Below are 18969 nucleotides of genomic sequence, written 5' to 3' on the forward strand. Positions count from 1 at the left end.
GCCCAGGTTTCCTGAAAGAGGCATAAATCTTGCTTAGAGATAAAGTTGACCCATCCAGGATCTCCCATCTTTTTCTTTATTCCAGCCACATTCCAAGATAAAATATGAAGTACAGAGGGCACAAATATGGGTCTAACTCTCGGGGATACGATGGAATTCAGAGCCCTTGATCGTTTGCCTCTGTAAGGCGTAGCAACTGAAGTGGGGAACACTGAGGGGGGAACAACGTTTAGTCAGTCTAAATTAGATAACCGGGGGGAGCGGATCTTGGTCAAAGCTGATCGATTGCTATTAAGTGGACCCTGAACCCTTCCCACAAGAGCATTGGAAGGTCTATCAATCCTTCGTGACTCCCCCCCCGGAGAATACATGCAGAGGCCAATTCCGATATTTCTACCAGATTTCAGAGAACGAGTCCGTAGGTTAAAAGCCATAAGGTTATCGACCATCGAGATGTCAAAAAAGAGGATTGAAATATAATCAAAATCTGAGTCTGGTTGAGCATGTCTACGTGCCTCCCAAATATCAGAACGGATAACAGACAGACATTTCCTCTGTATGTGAAACCAATAGACAACTTTATTAATGAGAGAATCGTGGGACTCTCTCTGCCCAGCAGATAACCTAGGGACCCCTGTCATGTAGATGTATGCATCCTTCCTACTCTGGTCATGTCTCCCCTTTGGATCTGTCGCCTGAATAAATTTGAATTGACCTTGGCATGAAACTCTGGGTGGACTTGCGGGCGCCTGTGCACCCTTCCCACCCATAGCTCCCTTGGGCAGGGGATTTATACAGGGAGGATGTAGGTCATTATTTGTTGAGGCAGGAATAAGCTTACGACCGGAGTCGGTGGGGTTGTCGACAGATAGAGAAAGGCAACTCCCCTTTTTATTTGTTGCCATACTCGTAGACTTAACCCCCAGCTTTGGACATTTGGGGTGAGAAACTAAGTTATCCCCAGTGTCTAATGTAGCTAGCACGTTAGCCCCTCCAGTCAGCTCAGGAAAGTGGTCATTCATGCTGGGCAATTTACAATTACACAATACCTTCGTCTCAGATAGTCCAGAAATTTTACCCAAAATAACTATTACCAAGTATTTTAAATTGTCTAGCTTCTGGGAAACATTTTCCAGTTCAAGTGACATCTTGCGTTGGGTCTGCCAGTCCAATTCCTCTGTATTAGGTTCCACAGAAATTAAAGGCGGAGAGCAACCTGGACTCTCACTAGAGGTGGATAGGAGTTGAAATCTATTTGAGCAGAGAATATCGCTAGAAACTACAGTCTTGGAACCTAAATGCAGAGAGTCCCTAAATTGGTTACATTCTGCAACTTCGACAATTGGGGTAGGACTCACAATTATTAAGGGGTGTCCTTAGGGCATCCCTTTCTAATTGCGACTCGCAGGGGGATGTATGATTGTTTTGTGACTGCTAATGCAGTCACAAAACAATCACAGTTAACACCAATTTCAAAATGGGGTTAACCCATTCAAATACGGGACTGGGTCCCCATGGAACCCCTTCTCCTTTGTGAATGGTAGCGAAAATGTTTTTTCAGAGCAGGCAGTGGTCCCACCTTTCATTTTCATTTTTGAAATGTAGCCCGTTTTCCTTTAAGGAAAATGGGCTGCATTGAAAAAAACAGCTTTATTGAAAAGGTAATCACAGTCATGGCGGTCTGCTGTCCCCAGCAGGCCACCATCCCTGTGATTGTAGCTATTTACAGTGGGTCTCATCTTGCGACCTTCCTCATGAATATTGATGAGGCAGACCCCTTTGCGACCCACCGCAAATCGCTAACAGTGTTGAAGACACTGTTGTACATTTGGTATTGCGACTCACAATTTGCGAATTGCAAAAATTCACAAATTGTGAGTTGTAATACCAAATGGTTGTACATCTGGCCGTAAGAGTCCAAGCGGGTGAATGCAAGCTTCACAAATAGCATGTAAAAGATCACCTCTCACATACACCAGATACAGCCAGAAATTGTCAGCTGTGGACAAAGTTCAGAGAGACCTCAAGTCTCTCGTTACCTGCATAAGCATAACACAAGTTGGTTTAAGACTTGGCTGTCACAACAAGAAAGGTGTTTCTCACACAATACTTGAAATGCAGCCACAATACAACTCATCACGCTGGCTGTCAGAAGTGATGATTGCTGGCGTTTCAACCAGTAAGAGCAGGCCAAATTAGAAAAATGCACACTTTAAGGTTGCACATGACAGCACAGGACGTCATCCCGCAATGTGTTTCATGTGTTTACCAAAGTGATGCCAGCCAGCTGCCTCATCAGAACCAAGGTGTTGTAGGTGGCGCAGGACAAATGATCATGGGATTCAGGTGTGGATCCTCCATGGCTGGTTTGGGGATGCAGTGTGTGGTTGGTTATGCACCACTTCCAGAACGAGGGCTGTCCGGTGGAACACCATCTGCTGACCCAGGACTGCATGACTAGTGCCACAGCGTGTGTGACTACTGCTGGTGTGAGTACCACTACTGCGGGTCCTGGGTGTTTCCAGCGACATGATTATGCTAGTACAACTGCCACTGAGGATGCAGAGCCCACCCAAATCAGTTGCCTGATCATCATCATCATCATCATCATGAGATGTTATGGACACATCAGAACACTACTCCACTACTTTCTAAAGTCATGACTGTACTTAATTAAGGTTTTTGAGTTATTCTATTAGTTTATATTTACTTTGATTTTTTATGATTTCACCGATGTCACTTCTCTGTGGTCATTGATATCAAAGCACCCAGGACATCTCTTCCAGGGAACTCATTAAATATACTAGTTAGTTCTCACACCTAAATGTTTCCAAAGCTGGGGATCTTTCAGTTTACTGCAAGATGTGTTATGTTAATCAATTTGAGAAATACACTGTTACCTACGTAGGTGTCCTGGCCTTGGGAAACTGCAAAAAAACTGCCCCAAAGCTGCAGCAGACTAATTATACGGTGTACTCCAATGTCTTGCAGTTGCTGGAGAAGAACTGGATGGGACACTGTCAAAGACTGCGGACAGATAAGTAGGATTTGGGACACTGTGTCAAAGGCTGTGGTTAGATCAAGTAAGATCAGTGTAGCCTGCTTCCCCTGATCAAGTGCCAACTTGGTGGAATCTATCACACCCACTAGCGCTGATTGAGTACTATGGTGTGGTCTGAACCCAGATTATGAATAGTGCAATAGCTCACCTTGCTCCAAGTATTTGGATAGCTGCCCTTTTAAGAGTTTCTCCAACATCTTAGACGCAGCTGGTAGTAAGGAAATCGGCTTGAAAGTAGCCAGCTGAGACCTATCAACTGAATGTTTTTTATATAATGAGATCAGTCTGGCTTGTTTCCAAAAAACTGGTACAGTGCAGTGACGGATTGAACAGAACTGTTAAATAATTGATTAAAAATCAGGTTTATCACTTTTGAGATCACGGTCAAAATACACGGGGAACAGGGATCATCAGGTGAACCAGATTTACTGATGAGGATAGTCTATTGAGATTCCTCCAGTGATATTCTAGAAAACTCACACAAATAGTCTGGCAGGGGCCTGACTATGTTCACTGGCATTTCCTCTTTATTTAAAACAATAGGGTTTGCCCTCATACTGGCAACAATTTTAATACTCTTATCCACAGGAAACTGGACAACTCCTTGCATAAATCAGCAGATGCTGCTGAAAGATGCGTAAGAGCTTCTGGATGAAGGAAATGCTTTGCTATCTTAAAGATTTTACAAGAGTTGTTATTGGTTTTGATGATTCTTTATCCTCTAGGAGGTAATGCCTTCTCTAGCACCTTTCTTACAATATTTGCACATATCTCCAAGCTCAGCGTTAAACCGTGGAGCAGACTCAAGTTGCCTAGAATTGTTTAAATAATTATTGTTTTTCACCAGGGCTGTTTTGTTGGCCTTGTTCAGTAGCCAGGAGTTAACTGCTGAGGCATCTGACTCCACATCTCATCTAGTGTGTGTGATGGAGCTTGCTAAGATGGCCTCAATATCCAACCTCTTAACTCTAGACCAGCTCCGGTAAGGGTGAGGTTTCACTAAATCTCTCCTGGGAAAAGATGCTCCTGTACATAATAAACTGAAAGAACCAGGCAATGCTTTTGACTTTCCTCTGCTCAACTTTACAGCTGGAGAAGATAGGGTCTAAAATATGGCTTGATGTGTGGGGCAATTGACATATTGCTTCAGATTTAAAGAGTTCACCTTCTCTAAGAGAGTTAAAACCTGGGCATCAGCAGCATTATCACTATGTATATTGAGGTCTTCCATCAGCGTAAAATTTGAGATTTGAAGTAAATATCTAGCCATACCATCATCTAAAGAATTGAGGTAATCTCCTGCATATCCGACGGGGTCAATAAATCAAGGCCACCGCCAAAGAAATTAATGCCAATGCCGAAATACAATAGCCCAGTGCCTCTGCTCTTTTGACCCCGGTCAGCGCTAAGGTAGAGCATTTAAAGCAGTCTTTAAAAACAATAGCTAGGCCCCCACCTCTACTGACTGCCCTGTCCAAGTGAGCCAAAGAGTAACCTTTGGGCAGGAGCAGAGCATTCATTCATCTATGTCTGTTAAAAATAGTACATCAATCTCTTCATTACTCAATAGATCAAAAACATCACAAAGAAAGATTCCCCAGCACCCAAAGTAGAAGTCTGCAAAATCTAAAGTCCATTATGTAAGGTTCATAAAGGAAATTCCAGTATATGGATTTATTGAAACATGAAGAATCCAGTAATCCGCAGTTCATTCAACAGCTGACGTGTTTTGTCACAATGAGTGACTTTTTCAAGGCTAATAGTAGTCAATTAAATGTCAAGGGCACAATAAGGTGTAGAAAGAATCCCAAAAATCAAGGTCTAAACTGGTGTAAGAATAGCTCTGCAGGTAGGTAAGAAACTCGTACCAGCTAATACCATGAATCATAGGTCGAGGATCCTCTGGTATTTAATATGTGTCAAACACGGCAGCCAAAATGAACTAACTAACAGGGAAGACAATATACACAAACACATACATCTCTCAACAAAAGCAGAGTCCACAAGCCCAATAAATGACAGATGTACTACAGTAGTCTTCAAATCTCTCCTCCACGTGGGTGGTCTCCAAGCCCCCTATATATTCTTGATGAGCATATAATTGTCTCAAAACAGACAGTGCATGTGCTGTCTAGCAGGCAAGACCTAATAATCAGGACTTAAACGTTTTTCAAACCTTTATGTGTGGAAAACATTAAATACTCTACAAAACATTTTTCTTGAATGTGAGTTCCCTAAATGAAGGGGTTTATGGTAAAGGCCTCACTTTATCATGCTAGTTGAATGTATCCTGACAGGGCATTCCAACCCGGTCTGCGCAAAGGAAACAAATGCTGAAAAACCCTACTATCTAAAATGTAATCCCTAAATGCAATATATATATATAACCCAGAATGTTGCTTGTCTGTACTTGATCTTATTTAAGGGATGGATTACTTAGTCTTCTGAGCTCATTCAGTCACCTTATTCACTATGTGTTTGCTCTGTCCAGATGTACTGCAGTCTTTTGCCATTACCGAGATACTATGGTCTAACTGTAGTGAAAAAGGATGCTGGCAATTCATCTACAATCTCATTATTGCATAGTTTTCCTCTCATCTAGACATTGTACTGAAAACTGAGATGTGCTCCACCAGCTTAACCCATGTCAATGGTAGTCAGGCCCCCTTATACAAAGGAGGTTCCCGGGTAATAATTTAAATAAACTTTACACAGGAATCTTTAATGTCAGAAGATCTCGTGTAACAGATCAGAAAGTCTACCACCTGCTGTTTAGCCCGACCGTCCTCTTTCAACTGTCTCTCTCTCACCCAAAATCCAACCAGTCTTCATTCAACAGCTGAATTTACATGACCCGTGCATCTCCTCGCATACACAATCAGTATACTGCTAGCTGTTGTGAAGCACACAGCCCGCTCCTTCTCACACAAAAGCAAACATCTTAGGTTTAAACGCAGCTTCCAATAAAACTAACTCAGAATTTAGGCTTGGGCAAAAATTAAATTACGCTGATGTAATTTACATTATTTTGGGAAATTCTTGAATCCTTGTTATGCAAAATATCATGTAACTATATATATTTGTGGGATAAATTTACAGCAAATTGCGCCATTCATGTTGTTTGTTGTAAACATTTACCGCGAATGCTAGGAACTGCACAATACGGGGGAAGCTGTTCTTTGCAGAACGTTTGTTTAAATGCACTCTGGCGGCAAAATAATTGACAGGACAATGTAATATGAGGTAAAATATAGCACACAATGACAGATTTGCATTTCATGTAACCACGTAACTTTGCCATATTTTCTCATAATTATGCAACAGCAAATTATGTGAATTTCGCACACATTACCAGGTAATGCTAGTTATTAACACTATAGTTGCAAGTTTACCACTTCGCTAGACTGGTCCTAAGGGATGAGGCAGTTTATAATCAGGGCCACTGGAATTATGTAATTTTGTGGTTGCAGCGATCTTTGCATAACTACATGTTCGCCGCATCCTCCACATATTCCATTATGTCCCACACAAGCTGCAGATTTTAACAAAAAAAGTTTGTTTCTAGCTTAAACTGTTCAAAAGTTACAAACATGCAGTAACTTTTTTTGCTGCACAGTGAAAGGCCCTTTGCAAAGCTACAGTGGTCATTTTTTGTTCCTTATTGCTATATTTGGGTACTACAGTGGTACTAATGAGGTGCAACCCATTCCCAGACAGTGTTATCTAGTTTAAAAATGATGAAATAATGAAGTAATACTATTAGGAAATGTGCCACATTATGCTGTATAATTTGCCTTTTCTTGACGTATAATTGACTAAACCCTGCCACATAATTTGGCCCTCTCCTGCCGCATAGTTGCAGGGGCCCTGTTTATGATCCACTGCAACTGGTATCTGTGAGAGGGGGCCTCTTTTTAAAGCTAATTCTAGAAACTTCAATTTTTGGAAAGTTTAAGACTTAATTTACAATAATTCGTTAATAAATCAAATCAAACTGCATTTAGCATTTTCTGTTGTCCTATTAATGCGAGATAGAAAGTGTTGAATTCCTCACTTGAGGACTGGTTCATATTTTTCACACAATTAATTCCCAATTAGTTGCTCAAAAATAGCAATTTGCTGGAGTAAATCTTAGATCCTGAATTACAGAACCAGTATGAAAGGAATTTGAGCTACAAAAGTGCATTTTCAAACACAAAGAAAATTTCATACTGTGTACTTTCCACATTTGTAAATTGAAGGGAAGGCTGGGAATGTATGTGCATTACTGCCAGGTTTCCCAGTTTTTCTTAGAATTCTGGGACATGTGGTCTTATTTAACCCAATATAAAACCAAGACTACAAGTCCAAGAAGTCTACGAAAAAAACAGCCGGGCCCTGTTGGAATTCTAAGAAAAAATCTAGGGATGGGCTAATTAGTCACGCACAGTGTCATTTGCTGCGAACAAAATACACATATGGGAAAGACGGAAGAAGAAAAAACTAAAAAGCGTCATAAAAAGGGAGAAAGTAGAAAGTTGCAGGAGGAGCTGAAGGGGCAGGGGTGGCCGTAAACGGATTGAAGAGGCCCGAGATGGCTTCAGGATTACGCTGCCTCAGTATTCAGTGCTGGCAGATTTAATTACAGCAGTCTCGTGTTTAAGAGAAGGGCTTTGAGCACCTGCACCTCTTTATTTACAAATTAAGCACTGGTCACGCATGCACCTGGGAAACGTGGTAGCTATGTATGTGACCTTTTATGAGTGGGGTTAGGGGGCACGCTTTAGGGGTAGAGAAGAACCAGGTGCACATACGTTTTTGGTATTCACATAATCCTGCAGAATGTACACGCACACAAAATTGATGCTTTGACAGACTGTCAAAAACAGAAGTCGGTGCCTTTCAAGACTGTAAAAGGAAAAGGAGCAGTCCTATTTTTCACAGAGATGCAGAGGAATTGGGTATCCATAAGGAAACACACTCTTCCAATGTTTCTGCAGGCTAAGCCCACACTCAATTTACAGAAGTTTGTAGGTGGAATATTGACCTCGATTAAAATGTGTAACATTTTGGCCCGATTCACAGCGCTCACGTAAAAAAGAGCTGAACAGCACGCCTGTAGGTAAACGCCTGGGTTTGGAGTACATTTTAGAATTAGAAAGGATTCACAAAGAGTCCCGAGTGCACTCCTAGAAATCCCTCACATGCATTGTTCAGGACTTCGTTTTCAGGAGGAAGTCTGGAGTTCTCTTCTGGTGGATAAGCATGAGTGTGTGAATTAAGTGGGCGCGCGCATTTCAACTTTTTTCTTTTTTGTTTCTTAATAGGAACAATTCATTGACAGTCCTGAGCTTCAGAAAGGTAAAATGGGCCTCAACAGAACCAGTCACATGTAATTGATATCTGGCTGTCTCTACCGCAGCCCTATTGGCCATTATGAGGCCCGAATACTGTACAGTTTTTATTAGCATGTCTGTGTGAGCTCCCGGACACAAACCTGCAGAGTGCGGGAACAGCTCCCTTCCTTGACTCTATGCAAGTATTTTTTATTGTTTAGGACATTGAGGTCTATTAACAGAGATGATTTCAGAAAACGATTGGGAAACAGTTTCTTTCAGGAAGCAATTTTATCTTGAATACATGCATCGATAAAAAAGCACATAATTCGGCCACTTTTTCCCTTGCCTACTTTAGGATTTACTTTTTTCATTATCCATTCTTATTAAATAAAAACAAGTTCATATTGGTGTCTCTGGAATGCCTATATTTAAATACATAACATCCTGCTAATCCCTATTTAATTACATATTAGTAGAGGTAGGCCGGCCTATCACACACAAGGTGGGGGGGGGGGGATGATTCAGGTTTGGTTTAGCTAGAACATCCTCAGCCTGAACATCATAAGTTGACATTTACCTACGTATCCAAACACGTTTGTCAAAATTATCTATTTCAATTCTTCTCTTTGTCCATTAATTTCTGTTGAGCACGTTCCTACTCAGTGAATATATGTTTGTGTAAAGTTCCTTCAATCTAGTTTTTACCACACCTACTGAATGCCACTTACTTTATGTATCGTTGTAAAGGCTTATTTCTCTAATTTTTGGCGTTGGTGTGTTATATACATACACATAGCTTACCATGTACGCTAATCACCATTACAGATGGTGTTTTACTATTATGCTACATCCATTGGCCACCTCATTGTAACCGTGGTAAGATAATCAGGTCTTTCGGAAATAGAGATTTGATCATTTCTTCTTCATATGGCCATGTCTCAATTCGTAGCCACTTGGGCCCTTTCGTAAAGGAATTTTATAGTATGTAAAGTACGGAACTTTTCTGGGAATATTCATATCAAATGAGTACAAATAGAAAGGACTGTGCTCTGTTTGCATTTTTAGTAAGGGAGTTGGACTTTTCGTGGCTGATTACCGAAGGGATTTAAGGCTACATAAAAGACTACTCCTTTCGCACCATTTCCGATATTCATAATGCTTTTGTGAATTGACCCCATTGTCTCCACGTTCAACTCATTTTTCGTTCCAGTCTTTGCAATGCGTTCCTATTTCTCATGTGTTCTTCTGCTATCATTGCCTCTCCTTTGATTTAGAAATATGAGTTCCTACGGCTCCAAAGACTGAGAAAGTGGTAATTGTCTAATTGTTGCCTTTCTGGTTCCCCATGTGTAGATCAATAATTCCCTCTTACTTTATCTATTATACAACATATTTCACCAGTTTTGGCACTCTAACCATAATATATACTATCAGTTAGGTTCATATAATCTTTTCTTATTTATCAGTACCTAATTCTACTTTTCAATGCCCATTTTACCAATTAAGAGCAGCATGTATCTAATGCTAACCAGTGATAGTACACATTTGCCCAAGATCTATTGAGTTTTTTTTTATCCATAGCCAGAGTCTATTCAGAGTGAGAGGGGCATCACGAAGCTCGCCAATGAATGCACAGAATTCTTTCCTAGCCATTGGAAAGGATGTATGTAACAAAGCCTAGTGTGACACCCATTGGGCAACTCATCAAATGTCTGCAAAACAATTTTGTGCTTACAGGTCCATGACGGTAGTATTTTGTCTATATCTATGTTGCGTCCGTCTTCTAAATGAGTTTCTAAATGTTTACTCCCTGGTATCAACAAGACTCTAGGTTGCATTTTCCTTACGTCATCACTAATGACTCTATATATGAAATTCAATATTTATCATGTTTTTCAATAGACAATGTACCCTTTTATATAGACTGTTGAACCATTTGCAAAGCTGATGCTTCTTTCATTTCTATCTCTTTAATCTTTTTATTGGATTGACTCATATATAGTCAAAGGTTTAGTATCTTTCAGTCTTAATACCTTTGACTATATCTGTGTGAGTAACGCTTCTTCTAGGCTCTGCGTGAGAAGCCTTCTGAGTGCCCGGGCGGGACACAGTAGCTGCCGCCAAGGATGTCTTTCTAATGATCCGCCATCAGAAGATGACCATCTTCAGAGATGCCAAGGAATCCACCACGGTTTATGATCTGAAGCGGATTGTGGAGGGTATCCTGAAGAGGCCCCCTGGGACCAGCGACTATACAAGGATGACCAGCTCCTGGATGACAGCCATACACTGGGAGACTGTGGCTTCACCAGCCAGGCTGCTCAGGTTCCGGCTATGGTTGGGCTGGCCTTCAGAGCCTCAGTTGATTCCTTCAAGCTGCTAGGCCAGATCTGCCCAATGTCATGAAGCCCCAGGACTCCAGCAGCAGCGCCAATGAGTAGGCGGTGCAGTGAGGGTGGTATCCAAAGGAGGAGAGTGATCTGTCCTCCATACACTTCCTCCCACGCTTGCATCTGTTCCCTTCTTTCTTATACCCCATCACCCTCTTCCCTTTACGTTATCTGCTCACCATTGCGCTGAGGTGGACTCCAGCCATCACCTTACACCCTATGAAGTGGCATAAAGAGCATGGGATTGCGCAAACAAAGGCCCATTAAAGATGCATGTTTATTTGTCATGTGTTTGAGGACTCAAAACCCGCGACGGCGTCTCTGTAGAAAAAGCTACTATTTGACAAAGGTTCTTTTTTTGTTTTTGAAAGGAGTTTTTCTCTTTTTTGCTCAATGGTTTGTCCTGTTTCTTAAAAAAAGAGTAACGCTTCTGACAATTAATTTGTATTATTTGTTCCTCAATTCAACCTGATCCAAGAAGCTCTTCAGTTAATTTCTTGCTATGAATCTTGGGTGGTGCTGCTTGACGTTGTAAATAATTACATTCATTTTTTATTAGAAATGGATGTGACTAGCAATGCAGGGAAATAAATGACACATCAATGTGTGCCACCAAGTCAGTAGAACTCTAGAGAAAACTGTTTTCCTGCATTTTTTACATTTATTTCAATAGAAGTATGTTGAAGTGCAATGTTCAGTACTTCACTATTTCTCAGTATATAACCTGAAAGCACTTTAATAACGCAATTCATTGAGTAACTTGTCGGGAGGAATACTTTCTCTAACTACTGAGTTCTGAGGTTTGAAATTCAGACGGAAAGCACACTTCTAAAAATATAGGAGCCATAAACATATGTGCATTTGCATAATTGCATGCTATGTAGAATTGAACTTTAGGAAACTGGAGCCTGGGGAAAATGTCACTTGAGAATCCAAGTAATATACCTGGAAACCTGCAACTGGCACAACATTATTGATGTGCTTCTAGAAATATTTCCTTCCAAAAAGAAGTAAACCTGCAGCCGTTCACGGGAGTACTTTTAGGGAGGCAGAATTGCTGCTTTCTGTGTATTGCCACCATTGACTATGTTGGGATTGACTGCAGTCTTACGTTGTATTTTGCAAACTGCAACATCAAATAATGGCCCGCTGAGCTTCACTTTTGTATGTACACCAAACACTCTTAAAGCCTTCCACTGTTTACGGTGTTTATCACATGTGTGCGCTACAAATAGTGCATTGCCTGCAGCTGTGCACTGTGCTCAGAAATCAGACACTACCAGCATAGTATTCAAGGATTAGCTGTATACCATGTTTCAGCATGTTTGTGGTACAGAAATTGCTCAACTTGAGCCTATATACTTTGTACTGCATTCAGGTGCATCAAAAAGAGTGGTATATGTGGGGCATTGCTGTGCCACAAAAGATGGCCTGCGGTCTTTTGCTGTTGATTGTTTATTGCACAGTGCTTCAAGATAGATGAAAATGGTGCTGATCTGTAAAAGGGTTCTATGCATAATAAGAAACCTTTAAAAGAGACATAGCCATCATAATTCAAGCATGAGACCTGCAATCTAGTGCCTGACCCAGTGTACCAACTGACAAGAATAATCACCACATACCTCATTCCCACCCCCAGGACACTGCAATGACAGGAGGCAGCAAGAAAGTAAGGTTACAAAGGATAGGTGGTAGAGGGTTCAGTATTCAAATATCATCATTATTCACCGCTGTCTGGTGCCCTTTTCTTCCTTGATGTAGCTGAGGTTCCACAGGTGGTTTTACTCCAAGAAGGGCGCCCAGGCCGACTGGGTAAAACACGATGGGGCATCTCCGTAGGACCCAGGAAGTGTACACCTGCAGAGCTCAAAAGTGAAAGTGGCCACATCTGTGGCAGACGTCTGTCAGACAAATAGTGGTAAGATATTGGACCGGAAGACAGGGAGAGGAAGTGAATCCTCACACATGCCAATTCCTGGATAAAGCCTGGCAGCACCAGGAGAAAAGCAGAAAATAAGCCAAACCCTAACAAAAACTGATATAACCAACTTGCTTCATCTAAACAAATGGAACCTGCCCAAAGGCATTAGCAACTCAATTCCTGTTTCGCATTTGATTGTTACCTTACTTATTTTATTTCTTTCTCACTATTGTCATGAAAGGTCTGCCGAAAAGTGTTAAACTCGTTTGATTAGTCAGGACAACAGATGTTATCTATCAAAGATCTCATTGATTTGCATATGGAAGAATGTGTTCCACATGGCAGTACTGAGTGCAGTACAACAACATATATTTAAGTAATGATGGACTATGTGCTTGTTTCTGCTCTTAAAAACGGTGTTTATGGTTTAATTACATTACAAGCTAACATCACTCTATGCCACTCCACTCTACACCACTCCATGCCCCTGTACTCTATGCCACCCTACTGTTCGCCACTCAGAGTCACACAATGGCATTCTATGCCACGCTACTCTACACCACTCCTCTCTACCCACTCCACTCTATTCTACCCAACCCCACGTCACTCTTCTCTACATCACTCTACTTCACTTCACCTCACTCTGTGTCACTCTATTCTATGCCAGTCTATTCTATGCAACTTTACTCTACAACACTATCTTCTATGCAACTCTCCTCCAATCAATCAATTATTTATTCACCTATAAAGTGCAGCAAATCACCCATGAAGGTCTCAAGGTGCTGGGGTTGCTAGCTGCTGTAAGATGATCTGTTCATTTGACCAACCAGCTCTTGGCTTCTCTCCTGAACTGCTGGTGCAATGAGGCACCACTCTATTCTGAACTAAATCACTCTATGCACTCTGCACCGCTCTACTCTATGCCACTCTACTCTACGTCACTCAACACTATTCTACTCTATGCCACTCTACTCTATGCCACTCTGTTGTATCCCATTCTACTGTACATCATTCTATGCCATTCCACATTACTCCATGTCCCTCTATCTTACACCACTCAAATCCACTCTATGCTAATCTATGCCACTCCATGCCACTCTACCATTCCACTTTACGCCACTCCACTCTACGCCACATTGCTCCACTCTCCCCTGTAATGTTGTCCCCTATGACGCTGTACTCTGCAACACACCATTAACTTTTAGCCATTCTGAACAGCAGCCACGCTGCTATACAACATGACTAAAGGGCGTTGGAAGGTGAGACCTATTGGCTTTGCCAATGCTTGTTGGTTTTGTTAGTATCACTGTTGCTGTCCAGATGACCTTGGTGTGCAGGGTTGAAATAAAGGAGCATGTTCACTGCCAGGAGGAATTTCCCATGGGTGTAATTAGTTTGTAACAGGAGTGCAGCCTTTCTCACGACCCCTGCTGGTGTTTACAGTTCTTATTTATGAATGGTGTGCTTCACCAGGTTTTGTTTTATACGCAAAGCATACTTTTGTTGTAACTATTTTGGCAAATGCACTTGTTTTTGTATTCCTGCTCTTAAACAAATTACATTTGTTTCAAGTTGGAGTTTTGCAACAGAGTAAAAGTAAAAAGCAAACTTGCTGCACAAAACTTACTGCTGGACATGATTGTTTCATGAGAGTGAGTTAATCTTTTACTGCACATCCGAGAGGTTCCATGCAAAAAATTATTGTAATGAGCTATGAGAAAGGTAAATCTTACTGAACCACTTTGACATTCATGACTTATGTTAGTTTAGAACTTCAGTCACTGAAAAAGACAGGAATTCCTCTTTACAGGGCAATCAATTAAAAATAGGTTGCTCATTAGCATGGCGCAGTATTTATGCTCCATAAAAAATCGTAATATTAGCATACCTGCATACCTCTCTTACTGCTCCTGTTCACATAGATTACAGTTCTGCAGAGGACATCTAGGGGGTCATTACGACCTCGGCGGTCTTGCAAAAAGACCGCCGAGGCCGCGGGAGACAGAATACCGCCATTGCCGGCGGTATTCCTGGCTCCCCATTATGATTATGGCCCAGCGGAAATGTCACATCAACATTGCTGCCGGCTCGTAATAGAGCCGGCGGCAATGCTGATGTGCAGCGGGTGCAGTAGCACCCGTCGTGCATTTCACTGCCCGAAATTCGGGCAGTGAAATGCGCGACGGGGCTATGCCTGGGGGCCCCTGCGCTGCCCATGCCAAGTGCATGGGCAGTGCAGGGGCCCCCAGGGGCACCCCAAGTCCCCTTACCTCCAGCCTTTCAATGGCGGTGTTTACCACCATGGACAGGCTGGCGGTCGGGGACTCATAATCCCCAGGGCAGCGGTGCTTGCACCGCTGCCCTGGAGATTATGACCGCCAGGCGGAATCCTGGCAGGATATTGGAGGGGCCGGCGGTATGGCCGTGGCAATTCCGCCACGGTCATAATTGCTGGCGGAACACCGCCAGCCTGTTGGCGGTGTTACCGCCACCTTACCGCCGGCCGCCAGGGTCGTAATGACCACCCAAGTCCCATTTTTAATGTCCTAAAAAGATAATAGAGCCTTATTTAGAATTTGGCAGACAAGAGAATTGATGACAAATGTGGTAGATATCCTATTGGTCATTAGGGTGGTCTTACCTCAGACTTTTTGCCTTTTACCTCCTGTTTCTGTTTATCTTTTTGTTGGCCTTAGGACTCTGAGCACTTTACCACTGCTAACCAGTGCTAAAGTGCATGTGCTTCTCCCCTAAACATGGTAATATTGGTGTATACACAATTGGCATTTAATTTATCTGTAAGACCCTTGTTAAGTGGTATGCCATATACCCAGGGCCTGTAAATGAAATGGTACTATTGGATCTGGAACACTGACTGTGCCCCCCACTTCAGTAGCCCTCAAAATTGTCTTGGGCCTGCCATTGCACAGGATGTATGTGCAGTTTCACTGCCACCTCGACTTGGAATTTGGAATCTCTTGCCAAGCCTTATACTCCCTTTTTGTTACATATAAGTCACCCCTAAGTTAAGTAACCGTAAGGGCAGGGTGCTATGTAAGTAAAATGTAGGACATGTACTTTTAAGTTTTACATGTGCTGGTACTGAAAAACTCTCAAAGTCATTTTCCACTCCTGTGAGGCCTACTCCTCTCATAGGCAGCACTGGGAATTCCTTGATATACTTTAAAGCTGTAATTGCAGATCAGAAAGGAGTAGCTCTATCATGTTTCATATCTTTGGAATGGTAATGATAAATACCCTTTACTGGTAAAGTCAGATTTAACGTTACTATTTTAGAAATGCCACTTTTAGAAAGTGGGCATTTCTCTGGTCTAACTGCTCTGTGTGCCTTACAGCCTGTCTCCAATACACATCTGGAGTAAGTGACACCTAGACTTTGTTCATTCACTCTAGACAGCCACAAACACAGGAAGGTTAGGTTTGTCTGAGCACTCATCTGTATCTTGATGGGCCTTCCTGGGCAAGAAAGGTGGAGGGGAGATGACACTTACACATGAATAGGGAAGTGCCTGTCTCCACACAAAGGGCTAATTACCCCCTGCTGATAGCCTGGAGCCAGGGCTGGGATGAAAGAGGGACCTGTGCACCTCAAGGAGCTGCTTTGAAGTCAAGTCCTCTTCAAAGGCACATTTGAGTATAACTACTGGGTCCCTGACCCTTATGGACTTGGTAAGAACTCTGATGGAATGAAGACTGCTGTGCTATAGGGATTGCCACTTTGCCTGGACTGATTGTTATGAGGAACTGCTTCTGTGGTTTGCTAAACTGCCCTGCTGAGGACAAGGGCTGGACCCATCTTACTTGAACCCAGAGTGACTCCAAAGACTTCTTGTAACTCTCCTCATGCTTATTTACTCTGCCATCTGTGAGTCTTACCCTTGCCTGAGGTGCCCCCTCCAGTCTTGGTCCTGCAGCTGTTTTCTGTAACAACCGACGCATCATCACCACTGCGCCAGTTGGAACCAGCACCAATGACATAAGAAAGAAATAGATTTTTAAATAATGCTTGTTAGCGCATGTATTTCTGTTTTGCATCACATAACCGGTGGTACCCATTCAATCTAATTTATACCAATGAAAGTCCGAGTCCGTCCTACTTAAATTTTGATCTGTGGCCTTCGGGCTTTGTGCAACTCGCTGAGCCATTGTCAGTTCTGAGCATACTCTGCTGTTCATTATTCACTCCTATTAAAACAATATCCCACGGTGGTTTGCTTATACACCAGGATTCAATGCAGTGTGAGGGTGTTGATTTTTTGGTGGCAGTCTTGGTTCCAATATTTCTGTTTACCTTTTAATCTACTACACAAGTGAACTTCTGTCCCATGATCTCTTGATGTGATTGGTTTGGCACACGCTCTGTGAGTAAATATTACAGGTATGTTTGTGCAGGGCGTTACTTTCTGAAAATAGACCTGTGTTTGTTTTCCTGGTTCTGAAAACAGATCAGTGTTTCCTTTTGTGTAAATATAATTGAACATGATGTTACAGAGGACGCACTTGCTGATTTTGCAGAAGAAAGTTTGCAAGCTGTAATAGTAACAACATTTTTGACATGGCTCTTCATACAGAATGGTAATTATGTCTCTAAATCCTATAGTAAACAGCGTTATTATAAGGGGCAGCTCCTCAGCTAAGGCGGAGGAGTGTCACCCCCTGCTTTCAGCAGAAAAGGAAGGAAAAATAAAGTGATAATAACGAAGCACTATTATCGTTTTATTTTTTGGTGAGCCAAGTTAGAGTGGGGTAGGGTGGGGCTGGAGGGAGGAGTGGTTGGTGCACCATGTTCCGCCGGCCAAATAGACATGCACAATTTGCATTTCTCCAGAGAAAGTGCACAGGGTGCCACTCCCTGTGTGAGCACTGAAGCAGAGCGCTCACAACAATCTCGGCACTGCTGTCATGCTGGTGACAGCAGCGTCGTGATTGGAGGAGAGTCTGGAAGCCTGTGTGCTTCCAAGAAGAGGATGGAGGAGGCAAACCCATCTCCGTACGAAAGAGTTAAGTGGTTTTTTTTCTCTTTTTTTTTATTCCCCCACCACCCCTGATCAGTGGCAGCCACCACTGGTTACTATCACCCCACTGAAAGAAGTGTGGAAGTAATTGAACATTTCATAGTACAGATGAAAGGATGCTGTTAGCCTGATTATGACAGCTTCAATTTCAGTAGATAAAGGAATTGCACCACATGGAAATAAAGTGATTTGTCCAGGATCACACAATTTGTTCAAACGAGGAAGTCAGGTTTAGAAGTATCTTTTCCTTCATCCGCTGCTGGTAGCTTAAACACAAGACAACAGCATACCAACTACAAGCTTAACATGATTTCATCAGCTGGCACTGATGTGTACAGGATTTGCTTCACAAAATAAAACATTTGCTTCGAAAGAATATAGCCCACATGTTTAACAGATGTACAAATATTGATTTTACAACCATTTGGCAAATTATCCAATTTAAATGTGAACCCGGAGCTCACAAACTATGAAAACAATTGATAACCAATGGTCATATGTTCTCTTAGCTTTGTTTTGGTGGTTGCTGGGTTTATCAGTGAGGAAAATGTCTACCGGTGGTGATGAGAGAGTGAGAAGTGATTGGTTGGTTGAGAAGAAAGACTAGACCCTCGCAGTGCAGTAAACTATGCAGAACACACTCTATCAGCTTACAAAACATTTTGGTGACATATTGAGTCGCACCGAGTGGTGGGCATCAAAAGGGGGGCATTTATGAGAGGGCACATTACAAAAAAGCCTGGTTTGGCGAGCTGCATCCTGGGTGTTAATGTAGTTATAAACAGGGATAGTGGAGCATGCTGGTGGTATGGCCTTTCTCTCCCCCTCTAATTTTTTCCAACATGCCCAATTTGGGGGCGGGGGTAGGTACGCAGTCCCTCGAGTTGTTTCATACATGCAGGTTAGAATGTAATGGAATTGCCTGTCTTTACAATTAACTCCTTGCATGCCACATTCTGATGTACGCCTGCATGGGTACAGCTGAAGGGGGGTTGGGGGGGTACCCCCCGGCGCAGTTGTTGTTTTCGTTTTGTCATGCATGCAGGAGTTTTTTCTTTTTGTAGCACACAAGGGAGGGTTGGTAAGTACCCCTTCCACTTTTTTTTACATATATATATTAAAACAAAGTGTGTATATATATATATATATATATATATATATATAGATATATATATAGATATATATATATGTTTACATGTAGAAAATAGACATGTCTGTTCTGGTTCATGGGGGTTGGCATCCA

At 42.2% G+C, this 18969-nt stretch overlaps 1 long non-coding RNA gene and 1 pseudogene across 1 annotated transcript in view; both read left to right on the forward strand.

Annotated features, from left to right (window-relative positions):
- The window catches only part of LOC138248986 (elongin-B pseudogene), a 28206-nt pseudogene extending 17374 nt beyond the window's left edge, over positions 1–10832 (forward strand).
- Positions 1–18969, forward strand: part of LOC138249100 (uncharacterized) — a 133078-nt gene that overhangs the window by 25816 nt on the left and 88293 nt on the right. The gene's annotated exons all lie outside the window — the stretch shown is intronic.

This window comes from Pleurodeles waltl, chromosome 8 (assembly GCF_031143425.1).
Source record: "Pleurodeles waltl isolate 20211129_DDA chromosome 8, aPleWal1.hap1.20221129, whole genome shotgun sequence".
In the NCBI taxonomy this organism is placed as follows: domain Eukaryota; kingdom Metazoa; phylum Chordata; class Amphibia; order Caudata; family Salamandridae; genus Pleurodeles; species Pleurodeles waltl.